We start from the raw sequence: 23,437 nt of genomic DNA, 5'->3' as shown, positions 1-23,437 counted from the left end.
ACCCGCCCAAAGGGATCACAGAGCTTCTCCACCCTAGCTCCCCAGTGGTGGAATGAACTCCCCGTCCCTCTCCGAACCTCCCCCTCACTATCCATCTTCCGCCGTGGCCTGAAGACTCATCTCTTCAGACTATACCTAGACTAACCACCACCACGCTGCATAATAAATAAAAAAATTAAAAAAACCCTTTTTCCTGTCACTTGTTACATGTTGCCCCATCCCTGCACTTCTTGGTAATTTGCATTTGTCCTAATACTGTAGCTTATTCTTCTGCCTAGTTGGCTTTGCAGATGTTAGACCAGAATAGTGTTCATTGTTCTCGGCTAGAAATAGCTGTACAAAATAAGTAATTGTACCTTACTGAACCCGTGTTCAGCAGTTGTCTACGACCATGAAATGCACTTTTTTGTACGTCGCTTTGGATAAAAGCGTCTGCCAAATGAATGTAATGTAATGTAATATTACTGTATCATATATACATATGTACATAACACATCACAATGTTTTACGTCATATGTTTTAATGATATCACCCAGCAGTACATCAAACTGTATGTTCATCTCCTTTATAGCTTAACAAACAGGCTGCAGCATTCAGAAATACATGCATAGGCTATTTTCACTGAAGATGCTGCCCATTAAAAGCCATTCTAAATGACAGTACAGAATTACTCACACAGCACTTTGAGATTTATATGAGGAGATCTGTCTGTCCCAATCGCATTCTCTGCCTCACAATAGTATTCTCCAGCATCCCCGGATTTGATTTTATTAATGGTATAACTCCATTTTGATCCTCCCAATGAGGATTCAGCTCTATTATTCTTATACCAGGTGTATCTCTGCACTGGTGGGTTGGCATCACTGCTGCAGGTCAGAGTCACTGAACTGCCCTCCACTATTTCACCAGAGGGGCTCACTGATACTGAGACGCTCTTCGGAGGATCTGAAAGAGAAAATAACAGGTCTTGCAGTTTTAATTAAAAATCACACTGAGGTGTTCTTGGGAGCATCTAAAATCATTAGAAAAATGTGTTAAATTCCATATAATTTCTCAGTCATTGTGTTGCATCTCAAAACACTAGCAGAGACATTTATTTCAAAGTAATGTTTATAATGGAGCTGAAATCTCACAATGTGATGTGGAGGGGTGGTATGGTTAGGACGCCATCTGCAGGCGGAGTGGGAGAAGTATAGCTGGCTAACAACCACGCCCGTTTGCAGTTACAATTGATTGGTAATTGTGTATATGCTCTGCCTGCAGTGAGACCGGGGTGCTGGAATGAGAGACGCACGCGGGAGCGGCATGCCATCTAATCCCCGTCCTTATCGTCTGTGTTTTGTTTGGTTTGTTTTGGTTTCCGTGTTTTTGGTATCGAGCGCACAATAAAGCCTTGGTGCCTCTAACAATGACGGATTGTGTGGTTTGTGGGGAAAAGGACTGCAGAACCTGTTACAGTAAATATCCCAGTATATCATGCTTTGTTAGAAAATGAACTGGATATACTGTAGCTTTGTATGGTAGTTGGTAAATGACACAGCAGAATCAAGTTTTCAAAAGTGACAGAAGTATTTAGATATGTCGTTTTAGCATCTTCATTAATAATTATAACTTCATTTTTTAAAGTTGAACAGCAGCATGTGGTACCTTATTTGCCCTTTGCAAACTCAAAATGACTACACGATTTACCTAAGACATGTCAGTATGATCAGGCTCATCATTGTATGATAATGTAATTATAACTGATTTCTCCTCCACTGGCCAGTGTGACTGCTTTACTCAGTGTCTTACTGCTGTGAAGTTACCCAAAGACACTCAGGAGATACTGACTCTCTGCTCTGTGTGTCTGAACCTGAAATGCACTGATATACTCACATTGCACATCAAGACGTTTAGGAGGAGATCTGTTTATCCCAATCCCATTCTCTGCCTCACAGTAGTATTCTCCTGCATCCTGCAGTGTGATGGTTTTAATGGTGTACCTGACCTCTGGTCCTCCTGTCTCTGAGGACACAGCTCTGTTATTCTTATACCAGGTGTATCTCTGCACTGGTGGGTTGGCATCACTGCTGCAGTTCAGAGTCACTGAACTGCCCTCCACTATTTCACCAGAGGGGCTAACTGATACTGAGATGTTTTTGGGAGGATCTGAAAGAGAAAATAACAGGTCCTGCAGTTTTATATAGATCTCACACTTACCACATGTTTCCTTTTCCTCAATGTTTCCAATATGTCATTTTGTTTGACTGCTATTATTGCAATGCCATCTTTCTTTCAATTTTTAGAATGAACTTAACCCGCTATCGTTTCTAAACATAATAACTTCCATTTCCTAATCATTATCTTCAGATTGCTCTTCTGCCCAGTTCTCATGTTTTTTAAAGGTACATTAAAGTACAACTGCATCACCGCTTTTTCAAAATGAGTAACGAACGAGACTCAGTAAAGTGAAATAAATGAGTTTGTCCTCAAATACTCACAGAGAGTCACTGCTGGGGACAGGAGATTCTCATGGCCTCTTACTGCACAGGAGTAGCTGCCTGCATCTCCACTGCTGGCTATGAACTGAAGGTAGTTATGATTTTCATATTTCTGGGTGGTGTTTTGTAGAAATTGTCCATTGTTGTACCAGATGAATGTTTGGCTGCCAGTCAGGACAGTGCAGGTGATTTTACAGGTTAGTGTCACCCTCTCTCCCTCACTCACTGTGCTAGATTTAATTTCAACCTTTACACCTGAGTGAGAAGATGAAATACAATAACACAATATATTGAGTTATTCAACAAAATTCCACATTGTACAGAACCCACAATAAATGTATGAATGCATATGACTGTAAATGGTCCAGTTTTTTATTTCAATTAAAGACTGAAGTCAACTGAGACCCCAAAATCTCAATCTGTCTGATAATGGAATGCTTGTTCTCTCAGAAGAATGAGTTCTTGTGCATAAATTAATAAAAATACACAAATGTGACCTCAAACACTCACATCTCACACTGAGAGTCACGGCGGGGGAAACAAGATGCTCATAGTCTCTTACAGCACAGGAGTATCTGCCAGTATCTTCACTTCTGGCTGTGAATTTAAGGATTCTATAGGACTGGGAGAACCTGGAGTCACCAGTCAGAAGTTGCTCATTCTTGTACCAAATGAAGCTGTTGCCCAGCCGAGTGCAGGTTGCTCTACAGGTCAGTTCCACTGTCTCTCCCCCTGACACTGTGTCAGAAATGATTTCCACCTTCACACCTGGGTGAAGGAACAAAATGCAGACTTCTCACCCTCTTCTGCTCCTCCCTCAAAACCAGGTAAACTGTACGTATTGGTATAATAGAAATTCAGTAGAGGTGATACATTGATATTATACACTCATAAAGACATCATCATAACAACAGTGACAAAGCATGAGCAATGTGATCATGATTATTTTCACGATCAATTTACAATTTTAAAATAATATGCTTTGACCTTTGATCTCCCTGCTCATGATCAACCATAAATTGTGCCTCACCATGGTGTGCTGTTTTTCTGTTGTGAATTAAAAAAAATCCTTTCCTGTTTCCTGTTCTTAAACAGAGAATATTTTATTCTGCTGGAGTAGAATTGACCATAAATACAGACATGCATTCAGTACCGGCCTGAGGGTTTCGGGGGCCCTAAGTAATCCTGTCGACCCGGGGTGGGGGGGCGCCCCTTTTTAATCTGTTTTAATCTGGGGGTGACATAGCTCAGGAGGTAAAACCGATTGTCTGGCAGTCGGAGGGTTGCCGGTTCAAACCCCGCCCTGGGCATGTCGAAGTGTCCTTGAGCAAGACACCTAACCCCTAACCCCTAACTGCTCTGGCGAATGAGAGGCATCAATTGTAAAGCGCTTTGGATAAAGGGGGGGGGGTCGGGTGGCTGCTTTGTAAAATCCGTCTTACATTACATTGTTATGAAATATTTGGTTGTCATTCCGTTTTAAATTACTAACGCTGGTTCTGCCATAGGGGACGAATACCGCTATGGGGGCCCCCGGGTGGCCACGGGGGCCCTAAGCAGCCGCTTAGTTCGCTTATGCCTCGGGCCGGCCCTGCATGCATTATTTCCCAGTAAAACAGAAGGTGGGCAGACACTCACATTTCACATTGACTGCAGGGGAAGTGACTCCTCCTGTAGCACAGGAGTAGAGATCTGTATCATCAGTGCTGGCTAAATTGAGGGAGTATTCATTTTGATTGGTCACAACTTTTCCATTCTTGTACCAGGTAAAGGTTGGGCTGCCACTCAAAGTGCAGGTGCTGCTACAGGTCAGTGTTACACTCTGTGCCTCATTCTCTGTCACTTTCACCTGAAGACCTGCACACAAGAATCAACATGATAAATAGACCATTCTGTTTCTATTAGAAAATGATTAGGAGTACTGCCAGTTAATAGTATATGAAGCAAGTTCAGAATTACCTGTAACTGTCAATGAGACTCCAGGCAGACCAGTATATTTTCCATCTTGGCTGTAAGTTAGTAACCTGAAGCAATATATTGCTGAATCGCTTTCTTTCAGTTGCTTTATTCTGAAAGTGCAGTCACTGTGCTTATCCCCCAGGTACTCCACACGGCGAGAGTACTCTCGATTCTGGGAAAGGTCCTCAGGCTCACCCTCCCGTTTACTGTTCCAGTCATAAATAAACCAGACTGTTTTCTGCACCCAGTAAGATCTGGGATATGAGTAAGTGCAGCTCATGTCTACTGAAGACCCCTTTAAGGCACAGATTCTCTCAGTGGTGTAAATCACTCTCCATCCCCTCTGGCTCAGAACACCTGAAAAACACACACACACACACACACACACAGACACACCCATACATGCACACACATACATACACACATACACACACACATACACACACATACGTACACACATACACACGCACATACACACACACACACACACACACACACCCACGCACACACACACACACACACACACACACACACAAATTTAAAACACAGATGTGTTGGCAACATGACAGGTAAGGGATTCAATTAACAAAACATTAAAACTACTGCACCTAACTTATATAGTACATCAATAATTGTACATGTGGAGCCCTGGAGGCAGGGTGATATCTGTGGTTGGTTTTGTTGATATTATTTCAGATCTTCCCATAATATATAAATATATATATATATATATATATATATATATATAGTTGTTTTTTCAGTGACATAAGAATTTGCAGATTCAAATGAATTAACTGCATAATCTTTTATCTTTTGTCCCTCTGTTAGATATTTCAATACTAACTGACATCGGTAGACGGCAGTAGCCGCCAATAAATGTGAGATTCACAGGCACAGGAAGTCTTGCTTAGTAGCAAGCTTTGCTAGAAAGTAGCATTAAGCAAAGCAAGTTAAGAGTGAGTGTTTGCGTACACTCTCGGCTGAAAACTGTTATGCTGAAAATGAACCGTTTTTATTAAAACATGTGGCACCAAAATACTTTTTCGCCATTCTAAGAATGCAACATGCACAGTCAACAGCTCCAATCATTTTGTAAAGCCAGATATTTATATCATGCCTCTGTCTCAGTTTCAATGCTGAGTGTGAAGAGGAACTTCTTATAAGTTCTCTCTTTTTTCCCCTCTCTCTTCAGATGAGAAACGTTGCACTACTCTAAGCTAATGTACTGTAGAACATTATTTTATAGAAATTATATACACTCCTTTCTCCTTTCTAAAGCAATTTAAATGTATTCACTTTTGCTTCTGATTGAGATAATGAAGGGAGACTAATAAATAGGAACACATGCTGATAAATACTATATATGCAGACTGAAACATCAGAACTACATTTGGGGAAAAAAACACAAACAATTTACCTGACACAGAGAGGACGATTACCAACAGGGGTTTGAAGAGCATGGCTGCATCAGATTGAAAATATTTATCCAAATACACATATACAGGTCTTGATTATTATTTACACTGTGAAAATGAACAGCACAAAGAAAGACTGTCAGAGGATTCTATTTATTAGCAAAAAATACCAGACTAACAAATACTACACAAGCGCACACAATGAGTTTGTGCTGCTAATTTCCCTAAATACTTCATTTTGTTATGAAGAGCTCACACAGTCCAGACAGCAAAGACTGGGGATGTTACAAAGGGATGTTACTTGACAATTGATATTTTTATGGAAGAAACAGCAATCATTTCTACTCTGAAAATACATTTTAGTTTTTGATTCATCCCAGTTCAATCTTCTTGCACCACAAAATATTGTGACATAGTTTTGATTAAATGAAATGATATGATAATGCACTTGCCAGGAGAGAGTTCTGATCTGGCCTCAGTGCTTTGCTAATGAGCCATTAGTATTAAACAGCCTTGCAGACAGAGCAGTGTGGCTAAATGTGACTGTGAAGAAAGTGCTTCACACTAAATATAAAAGTAGAATGTGCTGTTGCAGAACTGACTCACTTCCCCTATTTATCCTAAAAGTCATACATATTTTAGATTTTATCAGATAAAAACAACTGAAGAAAATAAACACAGTTGTTTGCTTTGTGTCTGGACTGGACCAGTAGTGCCTTTTCAAAAAGACTGGGTAATTCTCATTTCTCACCCCCCACTGTGTTATTCAAATTGAGATTTTAATATCAATATCAATGTGAACGGCTGCTCTTCATCAGAATCATTTGTAATTATATTTGTTTGCATATTACGCTCATAAAATAAACATAACAATTATGTTTAAAAAATGATTCCTGGTATTATTCATTCATAAATGTAGTAATGAAGTCAAACTTTGCATTTGTAAGCATTTCTGAATACACATGCTCTTGCATGCTCTTGCATGCATGCGTACAAATAATCTCATGTATGAATTTAGCAGAGACCTTTCTTCATTCACAGATGTGAAAATAACAGCCATTTGTTCTGTTTAAAAAAATATATCTATTTCAGTATCTCTGTGTCTAGCCAAATTATCTTTGTCTTAATGAGATATTGCAAATAGAAATATGCTTCAGCTCCATGAGCGTGGCTGAACTGAAACATCTGTGACTGCATTGGAATTGTGAACTGAAGCTACACCTGTTATCTGCTAGTTATCTGCTAATGCACAAACTGTCATGCACGTTTGAGGCTTAGCCTATTTCAGTGCATGCACAGTATAAACATTCTGTAAAAGCAGCAGAGGTTAATATAAAAGTGACTGTAAAAGGTGTGATAGGCATCAGGCACAGGTAAACACTCATACATTCATGAGCCCTATACAAAAACCATTACCTAAACCAGACTATTTAATTCAGTTTAGTAAAAGATCTTCAAAGAAATTGATCTAAGATACATACAGGACTCATTTATTTTAGTAACTGCCCCATCTACAGGTCGATTGAATGTATTGCATCCACCCATCACCCCATAGGGAAATTTTACTGCCACAAACAGCATGCTTTATCATTGCTACCATATGTAGCGCAGTCGTGTTTAAGTTTCATGCATCGGATTTTTGACATGAAGCCGAAACATCAACAAAATGCTGCCGATGCTTGGCCTATAACCCGCTTATTAACATAAAGATTGCACACACTGTACTTTCACAGAAGATGAAAGGAGTGGACAGTGGTTATGGGGTCCAGAGTGTGACTCTGACCACAGACAGTTAAAGCGCTGCTCACTTCCTGCAGCCTGTTCTATTCTTTATTTTATTCCACATCTCATTTCAGTTGGGGTGGAGCAGCGCTGTTTCTGTGGTTGATGTTCATGTGACCTTTTAGAACTTTGCTTTTGCTTAGCCTGTTATACGGCCCTTCATACACATAATTAGTTGCGTTTCAATGCTGATATTTCATAAACATGACTTTTATTACATACAACCTATTGTATAGTATTATTATAGTATCTTTCAAAGAGATTAACTTGATCCCCACGTGGAATGCAGGCAAAACATGATGGCCATATGAAGAAAATAATGATAATATTTTTCAGAACAGAGGTTCAAGGTTCACAGTGTATTACAATGCTCAAATAAACCTTAATATATTGATACACAAAATGAAACAATGTATGTAAAGGAAACAAATATTAATATGCATTCTTTCAAATATCTAAAACCAGACAGAAACTTAAATATGTGATCAATACAACAAGGCAATGTAAAATTAAGTACTAAATCACTGTTTTAAAAACATCTAGGACCTTACCTTTACAAGTGACTTGAGTTTGGAGATTATAATCTGCGCAGACTATAATAAAATATGAGACTGTAATATCTTCAGACATGGGCCTGGAGGACTATGCAAAGGAGACACGCACACACACACACATTATTTCAAGAATAAAATTTAGTCTCACATGACAAAAATCTATCATTTTCTTCAGGAATAGAGCACACCAGTAAATGCAGTTCATTTACAGTTCTGCCCATGTCATGAAGCCAAAGAAATCTACTCATCTCTGTTGCAGAGCTGTGAATAAACAGGAACTTCAGATCATTTCTGTGCTCTACATTTCAAAGCAGATGTATGGTAAAAACAAATGAAAAAAGATTCTGATCAGCCTAGAATCCCTAAACCAAATTCAAATTAAAATTCAAAATAACTTTATTTATCCGTTAGGAACATCATTTGTGCAAAAGCGTCAGTGCATGCTCAGCATATAACCGGACAAACGACAAACACAAACGATTATGCAACATACAAATGTAGCTTAAAACAGTTTAAGATGTCTGCCAAATGGGCATCTAAACAACTCACATGATCTTGTGTATAAGATTTAGGTTCCCATTAAGTTCCTGAAGTAACTAAATTGTTTACCTGAGGCAGAGAGAAGGGCTTACAAAAATACTGTTGAGGTTGTTTAGAGCATGGCTGCATCGGCCTGAACATAAATATAAAAAAACATAACTTATATTATTTCTTTTGTTTTTTTTTTTGTTAAGCCATAACTAAAATTCCACAAAATAATTCACTGATATTAAGCATTTAACAGATAGCATGGAAAGTAATAAAATAAAGAGTTACTTTCAGAAAACAATGATCTTTTTTTTGTTTTTATTTTTTTATTATTATTATTTCTTTTTACATTATTTTAATTTTAAAAAAGCTAATTTACTGTTTTAACTAAAGCTGTGCATGTTTTTCCCACTGGTCACATAGCCACCTTTCAGCAGTGAGAGAGACTGATCTCCATTAGGATCACTAGATTAGCACAGAATAAAGAACTCGCTGCAATCCGTAGATCAGAGAACAACAACACTGTACTTAAATTTCTCCACTGTTTAAAAAAACGCAATGAATTTAAGCTTGCAAAAATCAAAGATGTCTTCTCTCAATTTCTATCAAGGCACTCTATTGAATAATGTACATAATTTTACAACTCAATGAAAAAATGTGTTAACAGCCATTAAGAATAAAACAGGGCTAAATCATGCACTTACGCTGGTAGAGGAGGTGTGATCTTAACGGTTTTCAAACTGTCTGAAACGGCCCTGCTGACAGGCTCATATTTATGAACATGGCAGACTGACTGTGATGAATGCAAAGCTTTAAGAATAATTGTTTCTGTTTGTAAATATTATTGCATTTTACTTTAACCAGGAGAGTCTCGTTGAGATTCAAAATCTCTTTTCCAAGAGTGTCCTGGCCAAGACAGGCAGTTGCTCATGCAGTTTAGCATCGTTGAAGAATGGCAATATAAAATCAAATTACAGACAACAAAGATTATTTTACAAGAATGCAACTTCACTGTGTAATTTGACATATTGGTACACAATAATGAATATAAAAACATTAAAGAGCTGCATGAGCATCACAGCTGTGTAAAATATGTTAACAGTAGTTTAAAAGCCAGAAAAAAGAGGGAACCATGATCCAATGCGAATGACAATATTTTGTTGCTGTAGCCTAGCCTATAACCCCAAGATCAACATAAAGATTGCACTTACTTTTGCAGAAGATAAAAGGAGCGGACAGGTGTAGTTATCTTTGTGAAAGTATCACGGCTCTGGTGCCTCAAAGCGGGTACTGTGAGGTGCCCCTGCTTGGCTCTTTTGTGCAGAGCGGGCGCGGCTGCGGGTGAAGCTGCCTAATTTCAAGGCAAGAGCCACCCTGACCACAGACAGTTAAAGCGCTGCTCACTTCCTTCAGCCTGTTCTATTCTTTATTTTATTTCACACCTCAGTTCAGTGTCCTGAGGAGAAGGGCTGTTTCGGTGGTTGATGTTCATGTGACCTTCTAGAACTTTGGTTTGGCTTTGCCTGTTATACGGTCCTTCATGCACATAATTAGTTGCATTTCAATGCTTATACTTCATGAAGATGATTTTTACTACATACAGCCGACTGGATTATTGTATCTTTCACATTTCACAGAGATGAAATAGATGCCCACACGTTGAATATTATTTTATTTATTTATTTTATAATATTATTATTTATTTATTTTTTTTGGAGGGGGGGGGGGGGGGTGGCAGGCAAAACATGATGGCCATATAAAGAAAATAATGATAATCTTTATCAAAACAGAGGTTCAAGGTTCACAGTGCTTTACAATGCTCAAATAAATCATAATATATTGATACACATAATAAAACAATGTTTGTAAAGAAAACATATAAAAAGATGCATTATTTCAAATAGCTAAACAGACAGAAAGTAAAAATGGGGTCAATACAACAAGGCAATATAAAATGTCAAACTAAAACACTGTTTTAAAAGATTTTGGACCTTGCCTTTAAACGTGACTTGAGTTTAGAGAATATAATCTACATTAATCTCTATTATAATCTTCCCATTCAATGTGAGAGAATACATGCGCATGTACATGAGTTATGAGCGTGTGTGTAACAGAGTTATATAAACGTGTAACGGTGTTACAGGTGCATGTATGCAGCAGGGTTACATGAACATGCATGTTGCAGCAGGGTTACATGAACATGCATGTTGCAGCAGGGTTACATGAGCATGCATGTTGCAGCAGGGTTACATGAACATGCATGTATGCAGCAGGGTTACGTGAACATGCATGTATGCAGCAGGGTTACATGAACATGCATGTTGCAGCAGGGTTACATGAACATGCATGTATGCAGCAGGGTTACATGAACATGCATGTTGCAGCAGGGTTACATGAACATGCATGTTGCAGCAGGGTTACATGAACATGCATGTATGCAGCAGGGTTACATGAACATGCATGTTGCAGCAGGGTTACATGAACATGCATGTTGCAGCAGGGTTCCATGAACATGCATGTTGCAGCAGGGTTACAGTACTTTAAGAAAAATCCTCCACCGACAAGCTATCAGAAACAGACAGCAGTTCTGTAAAGATAAGACAAAAAGAGACTCTTTCACCCTGATCTCCATTATTTCTCTATCTCTGCAGATTCTCCCCTCTGTGTGTTTTAATCCCACACTGAGGCCTCGTCAGGTCTCTGATGCACAGAGTTTGTGTCGCTGGCTGCATTTGTCACTCTCTGAAGGCTCTGCTCTGAGGTGAGACACAGGAAGAGACTCAGTCACACATAAGTGTGCCTCCAGTTGCACTGTTAAAAGGGAACCAGAGTGGCCACACAGTCCCTTGCATTCCCTATCCACTCCCTATCCAGAACGGATTCCTCTGTTGACTTAGTGGATTATATATCACAAAATCACTTGAAGAATTTACATTACAGAAGTATATTTTTCACATGTTAAAAAATCATACTAAATAATATCCACAGATACATGCTCAACATATTGAGAGTTAAGTGGGGGATATTCCTCAATAGTTTTAACCAATAAAAATAAGGAGGAAGTCTGAAAATGACTGCATCACACAGTGATGAACTGGATGAACTGTAACTTGTGTGCCTGGTGTGTATCTGTGCTTTGTGTCTTCTGCTCAGCACAGACCTACTGACTTTGCAGTTTCATAAAAATACAGCATGTACAAAGAACTGTCCTTTGCTTTTCTGAATGGCTGGTACGGTTATAATGGTGAGAATATCCAGGTGGGAACTTGTTACTTACAGTACGAGAGCGTCTGCTCCTCCCTCTCTCTCTGTTGGTGCTCTTCTTCCTGCTGAAAAGGGGGAAGGGGGGGGGGGGGGTGAGTAACAGACCTTCAGGAGCTGTGGATCAGCCATTCCAGACGACATTTTGTCATAACATTCCTACCTGCTCTTCTGAATTCAACAGCAAATTAGTAAAAATACTGCATATCTCTCTGACATCTAATGGTGCATTTCTAATCATGTCATCTCAGTGAAGTTTGATACCCAGATGATTTTGCATTGCAAACATTTACCTTGTGCACACCATGATAGCAAAGAGTGCAAAAGCCACAGAGATTCCAACAACCGTCCATACGAGCACTGTCTTATCTCCTGCTATAAATAAACAGATATAGCATTTCAATTTACATTTATATAGCAATAGAGACTTTAATCCAGAGTTGTGTAAAATAAGTGCATGCATAAAGGTAGGAAGGTCAATACAACACTCAGAAAATCAATTAAATCACAGTTAAATATGAGTTAGGTGTGTCAACCTTCAAACGAACTCGATATCGGTGATCAAATATGCAAGCGATTTATAACGGATACTGACACAGGAACAATCACCCTTCTTCAAAACAATAGAGGTGTTACTGTACATTACGTGTTACTCACCTTTCATATTGTCTGACACAGGAGTAGAGGTCTGAGCTCCATGAGTGTTCTGAGCCAAGCAGTATTGCTGTGCTCTGCTCCAGGATGGCACTAGACATAAAGTTTGATTATAAAATGTTTATTTTATCTTCATGTGAATACATTGATATAAGCTGGAAAAGTATCAGGAGAGTGATACAATTTTTGTTGTTTTCGCTCTGTACTCCAGCAGATTGAAAAATGTGGGGGCATTTACATCCATATCGGATGATCCGATGTATAAAGTACTGCCCTTTTTATAAATAGTCCCAATACCTTCGCATTTCACTTGTATTTTTAGATAATCATTTTCCTTCTCATGCTTCATCATTTTATCTTTTTAATTAGTAATTATCTGATCGCGTAGTTTATGGGATTTTTCCTGCCATTCAAATGACATAGGCCTAGTCAGCAAATCCACAACTTAAAATGTGCAGTAACAGCATCTCAGAATCTTGAGATCAATGAATGTGCTCTGCATATTATTACTTTCACAAAAGATGAACTGAACTGCCCTCCACTATTTCACCAGAGGGCCTCACTGATACTGAGGTGTTCTTGGGAGCATCTAAAATCAATAGAGAAATGTGTTCAATTCCATATAATTTCTCAATCACTGTGATTTGTCTCAAATAGATTCAGAACCATTTATTGCAAAGGAAAGTTTAAAATGAAGCTGAAATATCACACTGCAAATGCTTTCTTTGTTTGGAAATGAGTAGAATATACTGCATCGTTTTATGGGGGTTGGTAAATGGCCTTGAGACACAGGTTAAAAAAGCTTTCAATAATGACAGCAGTATCTAGATAAGATTTTTATTTAGCATTATTTAGAAAGGTTAAAAATAGAAAAAGAAACACACAAACCTGTTTGCTTGGTTTATTAAGATAAACCATTATTTGGTGTAAAACATCTACAGTACATATGGTATGTTTGTTTGCCCTGTGCAAACTCAGAATGACTACTCGTTTAACTTATGATATGTCCGTATCATCTGGCTTACTCATAATGTTAAATTAATTATATCTTCATAAGATTCTCCCTTCACTGGCCAGTCATTTCTCACTCGCTGTTTTGCATATCAAAGCACTAAGAGAGACATTAATTTTAAAATAAAGTTTATAATGGAGCTGAAATCTCACAATGTGAATATCCGAGTATATCATGCTTTGTTACAAAATGAACTGGATATACTGTAGCTTTTAATGGTAGTTGGAAAATGACACAGCAGAATCAAGCTTTCAAAAGTGACAGAAGTATTTAGATATGTCGTTTTAGCATGTTCATTAATAATGATTCATTTTTAAAGTTGAACAGCTGCATGTGGTACCTTTTTTGCCCTTTGCAAACTCAAAATGACTACAGGTTTTACCTAAGACATGTCAGTATGATCAGACTCATCACTGAATGATAATGTAATTATATCTGATTTCTCCTCCACTGGCCAGTGTGACTGCTTTACTCAGTGTCTTACTGCTGTGAAGTTACCCAAAGACACTCAGGAGAAACCGACTCTCTGCTCTGTGTGTCTGAAGGTGAGATGCACTGATGTACTTACACTGCACATCAAGACGTTTAGGAGGAGATGTTTTGTTCCCAATCCCATTCCCTGTCTCACAGTAGTATTCTCCTGCATCCTGCAGTGTGATGCTTTTAAGGGTGTAACTGGATCCTCTCCATGAGAGTTCAGCTCTATTATTCTTATACCAGGTGTAGTTCTGCACTGGTGGGTTGGCATCACTGCTGCAGGTCAGAGTCACTGAAGTGCCCTCCACTATTTCACCAGAGGGGCTCACTGATACTGAGACGCTCGTTGGACGATCTGAAAGAGAAAATAACAGGTCCTGCAGTTTTAAATAAAAGTCACGCGGAGGCGTTCTTGGGAACATCTAAAATCATTAGAAAAATGTGCTGAATTCCACATAATTTCTCACTCACTGTGTTGCGTCTCAAAACAATATCAGAGACATTTATTTCAAAGTAATGTTTATAATGAAGCTGAAATCTCAAAATGTGATGTGGAGGGATGGTGTGGTTAGGGCACCATCTGCAGGCGGAGTGGGAGCAGTATAGCTGGCTAACAACCACGCACGTTTGCAATTACAATTGATTGCTAATTGTGTATATGCTCTGGCTGCAGTGAGACCGGGGTGCTGGAATGAGAGATGCACGCGGGAGAGACATGCCATCTAATCCCCATCCTTATCGTCAGTGTTATGTTTTGGTTTTGTTTCCGTGTTTTTGGTATCGAGCGCACAATAAAGCCTTGGTGCCTCTAACAACGACGGATTGTGTGGTTTGTGGGGAAAAGGACTGCAGAACCTGTTACAGTAAATATCCAAGTATGTCATGCTTTGTTACAAAATTAACTGGATATACTGTAGCTTTTTATAGTAGTTGGAAAATGACACAGCAGAATCAAGTTTTCAAAAGTGACAGAAGTATTTAGATATGTTGTTTTAGCATGTTCATTAATAATGATAACTTCATTTTTAAAGTTGAACAGCTGCATGTGGTACCTTTTTTGCCCTTTGCAAACTCAAAATGACTACAGGTTTTACCTAAGACATGTCAGTATGATCAGACTCATCACTGAATGATAATGTAATTATATCTGATTTCTCCTCCACTGGCCAGTGTGACTGCTTTACTCAGTGTCTTACTGCTGTGAAGTTACCCAAAGACACTCAGGAGAAACCGACTCTCTGCTCTGTGTGTCTGAAGCTGAGATGCACTGATGTACTTACACTGCACATCAAGACGTTTAGGAGGAGATGTTTTGTTCCCAATCCCATTCCCTGTCTCACAGTAGTATTCTCCTGCATCCTGCAGTGTGATGCTTTTAAGGGTGTAACTGGATCCTCTCCATGAGAGTTCAGCTCTATTATTCTTATACCAGGTGTAGTTCTGCACTGATGGGTTGGCATCGCTGCTGCAGGTCAGAGTCACTGAACTGCCCTCCACTATTTCACCAGAGGGGCTCACTGATACTGAGACGCTCTTCGGAGGATCTGAAATAGAAAATAACAGGTCCTGCAGTTTAAAATGAAAGTCACACTGAGGTGTTCTTGGGAGCATCTAAAATCATTAGAAAAATGTGCTGAATTCCACATAATTTCTCACTCACTGTGTTGCGTCTCAAAACAATATCAGAGACATTTATTTCAAAGTAATGTTTATAATGAAGCTGAAATCTCACAATGTGATGTGGAGGGATGGTGTGGTTAGGGCACCATCTGCAGGCGGAGTGGGAGCAGTATAGCTGGCTAACAACCACGCCTGTTTGCAGTTACAATTGATTGGTAATGGTTTATATGCTCTGCCTGCAGTGAGACCGGGGTGCTGGAATGATAAACGCATGCGGGAGCGGCATGCCATCTAATCCCCGTCCTTATCGTCTGTGTTTGGTTTTGTTTTTGTTTCTGTGTTTTTGGTATCGAGCGCACAATAAAGCCTTGGTGCCTCTAACAACGACGGATTGTGTGGTTTGTGGGGAAAAGGACTGCAGAACCTGTTACAGTAAATATCCTAGTATGTCATGCTTTGTTACAAAATTAACTGGATATACTGTAGCTTTTTATAGTAGTTGGAAAATGACACAGCAGAATCAAGTTTTAAACAGTGACAGAAGTATTTAGATATGTCTTTTCAGCATCTTCATTAATAATGATATCTTCATTTTTAAAGTTGACCAGCAGCATGTGGTACCTCTTTTGCCCTTGCAAAATCAAAATGACTACACGATTTACCTAAGACATGTCAGTATGATCAGGCTCATCACTGTATGATAATGTAATTATATCTGATTTCTCCTCCACTGGCCAGTGTGACTGCTTTACTCAGTGTCTTACTGTTGTGAAGTTATCCAAAGACACTCAGGAGAAACCGACTCTCTGCTCTGTGTGTCTGAAGCTGAGATGCACTGATGTACTTACACTGCACATCAAGACGTTTAGGAGGAGATGTTTTGTTCCCAATCCAATTCCATGCCTCACAGTAGTATTCTCCTGCATCCTGCAGTGTGATGCTTTTTATGGTGTAACTGGATCCTCTCCATGAGAGTTCAGCTCTATTATTCTTATACCAGGTGTAGTTCTGCACTGGTGGGTTGGCATCGCTGCTGCAGGTCAGAGTCACTAAACTGCCCTCCACTATTTCACCAGAGGGGCTCACTGATACTGAGACGCTCTTCGGAGGATCTGAAATAGAAAATAACAGGTCCTGCAGTTTTAAATAAAAGTCACACTGAGGTGTTCTTGGGAGCATCTAAAATCATTAGAAAAATGTGCTGAATTCCACATAATTTCTCACTCACTGTGTTGCGTCTCAAAACAATATCAGAGACATTTATTTCAAAGTAATGTTTATAATGAAGCTGAAATCTCACAATGTGATGTGGAGGGATGGTGTGGTTAGGGCACCATCTGCAGGCGGAGTGGGAGCAGTATAGCTGGCTAACAACCACGCCTGTTTGCAGTTACAATTGATTGGTAATGGTTTATATGCTCTGCCTGCAGTGAGACCGGGGTGCTGGAATGATAAACGCATGCGGGAGCGGCATGCCATCTAATCCCCGTCCTTATCGTCTGTGTTTGGTTTTGTTTTTGTTTCTGTGTTTTTGGTATCGAGCGCACAATAAAGCCTTGGTGCCTCTAACAACGACGGATTGTGTGGTTTGTGGGGAAAAGGACTGCAGAACCTGTTACAGTAAATATCCTAGTATGTCAGGCTTTGTTACAAAATTAACTGGATATACTGTAGCTTTTTATAGTAGTTGGAAAATGACACAGCAGAATCAAGTTTTAAACAGTGACAGAAGTATTTAGATATGTCTTTTTAGCATCTTCATTAATAATGATATCTTCATTTTTAAAGTTGACCAGCAGCATGTGGTACCTCTTTTGCCCTTGCAAAATCAAAATGACTACACGATTTACCTAAGACATGTCAGTATGATCAGGCTCATCACTGTATGATAATGTAATTATATCTGATTTCTCCTCCACTGGCCAGTGTGACTGCTTTACTCAGTGTCTTACTGTTGTGAAGTTATCCAAAGACACTCAGGAGAAACCGACTCTCTGCTCTGTGTGTCTGAAGCTGAGATGCACTGATGTACTTACACTGCACATCAAGACGTTTAGGAGGAGATGTTTTGTTCCCAATCCAATTCCATGCCTCACAGTAGTATTCTCCTGCATCCTGCAGTGTGATGCTTTTTATGGTGTAACTGGATCCTCTCCATGAGAGTTCAGCTCTATTATTCTTATACCAGGTGTAGTTCTGCACTGGTGGGTTGGCATCGCTGCTGCAGGTCAGAGTCACTGAACTGCCCTCCACTATTTCACCAGAGGGGCTCACTGATACTGAGACGCTCTTCGGAGGATCTGAAAGAGAAAATAACAGATATTGCAGTTTTAAATAAAAGTCACACTGAGGCGTTCTTGGGAGCATCTAAAATCATTAGAAAAATGTGCTGAATTCCACATAATTTATCACTCACTGTGTTGTGTCTCAAAACAATATCAGAGACATTTATTTCAAAGTAATGTTTATAATGGAGCTGAAATCTCACAATGTGATGTGGAAGAGTGGTGTGGTTAGGCCGCCATCTGCAAGCGGAGTGGGAGCAGTATAGCAGGCTAACAACCACGCCTGTTTGCAGTTACAATTGATTGGTAATGGTTTATATGCTCTGCCTGCAGTGAGACCGGGGTGCTGAAATGAGAGATGCACGCGGGAGCGGCATGCCATCTAATCCCCGTCCTTATCGTCTGTGTTTTGTTTTGGTTTTGTTTCCATGTTTTTGGTATCGAGCGCACAATAAAGCCTTGGTGCTTCTAACAACGACGGATTGTGTGGTTTGTGGGGAAAAGGACTGCAGAACCTGTTACAGTAAATATCCTAGTATGTCATGCTTTGTTACAAAATGAACTGGATATACTGTAGCTTTTTATAGTAGTTGGAAAATGACACAGCAGAATCAAGTTTTAAACAGTAACAGAAGTATTTAGATATGTCTTTTTAGCATCTTCATTAATAATGATAACTTCATTTTTAAAAGTTGAACAGCTACATGTTGTACCTTTTTTGCCCTTTGCAAACTCAAAATGACTACACGATTTACCTAAGACATGTCAGTATGATCAGGCTCATCACTGTATGATAATGTAATTATATCTGATTTCTCCTCCACTGGCCAGTGTGACTGCTTTACTCAGTGTCTTACTGCTGTGAAGTTACCCAAAGACACTCAGGAGATACTGATTCTCTGTGTGTCTGAAGCTGAGATGCACTGAAATACTCACATTGCACATCAAGACGTATAAGAGGAGATGTGTTTCTCCCAATCACATTCTGTGCCGCACAGTAGTATTCTTCTGCATCCTGCAGTGTGATGCTTTTAATGGTGTAACTGGATCCTCTCCATGAGAGTTCAGCTCTATTCTTATACCAGGTGTATTTCTGCACTGGTGGGTTAGCATTATTCATGCAGGTCAGAATCACTGAACTGCCCTCCACTATTTTACCAGGGGGGCTCACTGATACTAAGACGCTCTTCGGAGGATCTGAAAGAGAAAATAACAGGTCTTGCAGTTTTAATTAAAATTCACACAGAGGTGTTCTTGGGAGCATCTAAAATCATTAGAAAAATGTGCTGAATTCCACATAATTTCTCACTCACTGTGTTGCGTCTCAAAACAATATCAGAGACATTTATTTCAAAGTAATGTTTATAATGAAGCTGAAATCTCACAATGTGATGTGGAGGGATGGTGTGGTTAGGGCACCATCTGCAGGCGGAGTGGGAGCAGTATAGCTGGCTAACAACCACGCCTGTTTGCAGTTACAATTGATTGGTAATGGTTTATATGCTCTGCCTGCAGTGAGACCGGGGTGCTGGAATGAGAGATGCACGTGGGAGCGGCATGCCATCTAATCCCCGTCCTCATCGTCTGTGTTTTGTTTTGGTTTTGTTTCCGTGTTTTTGGTATCGAGCGCACAATAAAGCCTTGGTGCCTCTAACAACGACGGATTGTGTGGTTTGTGGGGAAAAGGACTGCAGAACCTGTTACAGTAAATATCCCAGTATGTCATGCTTTGTTACAAAATGAACTGGATATACTGTAGCTTTTTATAGTAGTTGGAAAATGACACAGCAGAATCAAGTTTTAAACAGTAACAGAAGTATTTAGATATGTCTTTTTAGCATCTTCATTAATAATGATAACTTCATTTTTAAAGTTGACCAGCAGCATGTGGTACCTTTTTTGCCCTTGCAAACTCAAAATGACTACACGATTTACCTAAGACATGTCAGTATGATCAGACTCATCACTGAATGATAATGTAATTATATCTGATTTCTCCTCCACTGGCCAGTGTGACTGCTTTACTCAGTGTCCTACTGCTGTGAAGTTATCCAAAGACACTCAGGAGAAACCGACTCTCTGCTCTGTGTGTCTGAAGGTGAGATGCACTGATGTACTTACACTGCACATCAAGACGTTTAGGAGGAGATGTTTTGTTCCCAATCCAATTCCATGCCTCACAGTAGTATTCTCCTGCATCCTGCAGTGTGATGCTTTTAATGGTGTAACTGGATCCTCTCCATGAGAGTTCAGCTCTATTATTCTTATACCAGGTGTAGTTCTGTACTGGTGGGTTGGCATCGCTGCTGCAGGTCAGAGTCACTGAACTGCCCTCCACTATTTCACCAGAGGGGCTCACTGATACTGAGACGCTCTTCGGAGGATCTGAAAGAGAAAATAACAGACATTGCAGTTTTAAATAAAAGTCACACTGAGGCGTTCTTGGGAGCATCTAAAATCATTAGAAAAATGTGCTGAATTCCACATAATTTCTCACTCACTCTGTTGTGTCTCAAAACAATATCAGAGACATTTATTTCAAAGTAATGTTTATAATGGAGCTGAAATCTCACAATGTGATGTGGAGGAGTAGTGTGGTTAGGCCTCCATCTGCAGGCGGAGTGGGAGCAGTATAGCAGGCTAACAACCACGCCTGTTTGCAGTTACAATTGATTGGTAATGGTTTATATGCTCTGCCTGCAGTGAGACCGGGGTGCTGGAATGAGAGATGCACGTGGGAGCGGCATGCCATCTAATCCCCGTCCTCATCGTCTGTGTTTTGTTTTGGTTTTGTTTCCGTGTTTTTGGTATCGAGCGCACAATAAAGCCTTGGTGCCTCTAACAACGACGGATTGTGTGGTTTGTGGGGAAAAGGACTGCAGAACCTGTTACAGTAAATATCCCAGTATGTCATGCTTTGTTACAAAATTAACTGGATATACTGTAGCTTTTTATAGTAGTTGGAAAATGACACAGCAGAAACAAGTTTTAAACAGTGCCAAAAGTATTTAGATGTCTTTTTAGCATCTTCATTAATAATGATAACTTCATTTTTTAAAGTTGAACAGCTGCATGTGGTACCTTTTTTGCCCTTTGCAAACTCAAAATGACTACACGATTTACCTAAGACATGTCAGTATGATCAGGCTCATCACTGTATGATAATGTAATTATATCTGATTTCTCCTCCACTGGCCAGTGTGACTGCTTTACTCAGTGTCTTACTGCTGTGAAGTTACCCAAAGACACTCAGGAGATACTGATTCTCTGTGTGTCTGAAGCTGAGATGCACTGAAATACTCACATTGCACATCAAGACGTATAAGAGGAGATGTGTTTCTCCCAATCACATTCTGTGCCGCACAGTAGTATTCTTCTGCATCCTGCAGTGTGATGCTTTTAATGGTGTAACTGGATCCTCTCCATGAGAGTTCAGCTCTATTCTTATACCAGGTGTATTTCTGCACTGGTGGGTTGGCATTATTCATGCAGGTCAGAATCACTGAACTGCCCTCCACTATTTTACCAGGGGGGCTCACTGATACTAAGACGCTCTTCGGAGGATCTGAAAGAGAAAATAACAGGTCTTGCAGTTTTAATTAAAATTCACACAGAGGTGTTCTTGGGAGCATCTAAAATCATTAGAAAAATGTGCTGAATTCCACATAATTTCTCACTCACTGTGTTGCGTCTCAAAACAATATCAGAGACATTTATTTCAAAGTAATGTTTATAATGAAGCTGAAATCTCACAATGTGATGTGGAGGGATGGTGTGGTTAGGGCACCATCTGCAGGCGGAGTGGGAGCAATATAGCTGGCTAACAACCACGCCTGTTTGCAGTTACAATTGATTGGTAATGGTTTATATGCTCTGCCTGCAGTGAGACCGGGGTGCTGGAATGATAAACGCATGTGGGAGCGGCATGCCATCTAATCCCCGTCCTTATCGTGTGTGTTTGGTTTTGTTTTCTTTTCTGTGTTTTTGGTATCGAGCGCACAATAAAGGATTGGTGCCTCTAACAACGACGGATTGTGTGGTTTGTGGGGAAAAGGACTGCAGAACCTGTTACAATAAATATCCTAGTATGTCATGCTTTGTTACAAAATTAACTGGATATACTGTAGCTTTTTATAGTAGTTGGAAAATGACACAGCAGAATCAAGTTTTAAACAGTAACAGAAGTATTTAGATATGTCTTTTTAGCATCTTCATTAATAATGATAACTTCATTTTTAAAGTTGACCAGCAGCATGTGGTACCTTTTTTGCCCTTGCAAACTCAAAATGACTACACGATTTACCTAAGACATGTCAGTATGATCAGACTCATCACTGAATGATAATGTAATTATATCTGATTTCTCCTCCACTGGCCAGTGTGACTGCTTTACTCAGTGTCCTACTGCTGTGAAGTTATCCAAAGACACTCAGGAGAAACCGACTCTCTGCTCTGTGTGTCTGAAGGTGAGATGCACTGATGTACTTACACTGCACATCAAGACGTTTAGGAGGAGATGTTTTGTTCCCAATCCAATTCCATGCCTCACAGTAGTATTCTCCTGCATCCTGCAGTGTGATGCTTTTAATGGTGTAACTGGATCCTCTCCATGAGAGTTCAGCTCTATTATTCTTATACCAGGTGTAGTTCTGTACTGGTGGGTTGGCATCGCTGCTGCAGGTCAGAGTCACTGAACTGCCCTCCACTATTTCACCAGAGGGGCTCACTGATACTGAGACGCTCTTCGGAGGATCTGAAAGAGAAAATAACAGACATTGCAGTTTTAAATAAAAGTCACACTGAGGCGTTCTTGGGAGCACCTAAAATCATTAGAAAAATGTGCTGAATTCCACATAATTTCTCACTCACTCTGTTGTGTCTCAAAACAATATCAGAGACATTTATTTCAAAGTAATGTTTATAATGGAGCTGAAATCTCACAATGTGATGTGGAGGAGTGGTGTGGTTAGGCCGCCATCTGCAGGCGGAGTGGGAGCAGTATAGCAGGCTAACAACCACGCCTGTTTGCAGTTACAATTGATTGGTAATGGTTTATATGCTCTGCCTGCAGTGAGACCGGGGTGCTGGAATGAGAGATGCACGTGGGAGCGGCATGCCATCTAATCCCCGTCCTCATCGTCTGTGTTTTGTTTTGGTTTTGTTTCCGTGTTTTTGGTATCGAGCGCACAATAAAGGATTGGTGCCTCTAACAACGACGGATTGTGTGGTTTGTGGGGAAAAGGACTGCAGAACCTGTTACAGTAAATATCCCAGTATGTCATGCTTTGTTACAAAATTAACTGGATATACTGTAGCTTTTTATAGTAGTTGGAAAATGACACAGCGGAAACAAGTTTTAAACAGTGCCAAAAGTATTTAGATGTCTTTTTAGCATCTTCATTAATAATGA

General features: G+C 39.8%; 1 protein-coding gene across 1 annotated transcript in view; it reads right to left on the bottom strand.

The window, feature by feature from the left end:
- LOC118232142 (basement membrane-specific heparan sulfate proteoglycan core protein-like) overlaps positions 1 to 23,437 on the bottom strand; it is a 1,449,502-nt gene that overhangs the window by 154,070 nt on the left and 1,271,995 nt on the right. The window lies entirely within an intron of this gene.

The sequence above is a fragment of the Anguilla anguilla genome, chromosome 1 (genome assembly GCF_013347855.1).
Source record: "Anguilla anguilla isolate fAngAng1 chromosome 1, fAngAng1.pri, whole genome shotgun sequence".
Classification (NCBI taxonomy): Eukaryota; Metazoa; Chordata; class Actinopteri; order Anguilliformes; family Anguillidae; genus Anguilla; species Anguilla anguilla.
Note: the sequence above shows the minus strand (reverse complement) of the source record. Positions and strands in the feature narration are given on the sequence as shown.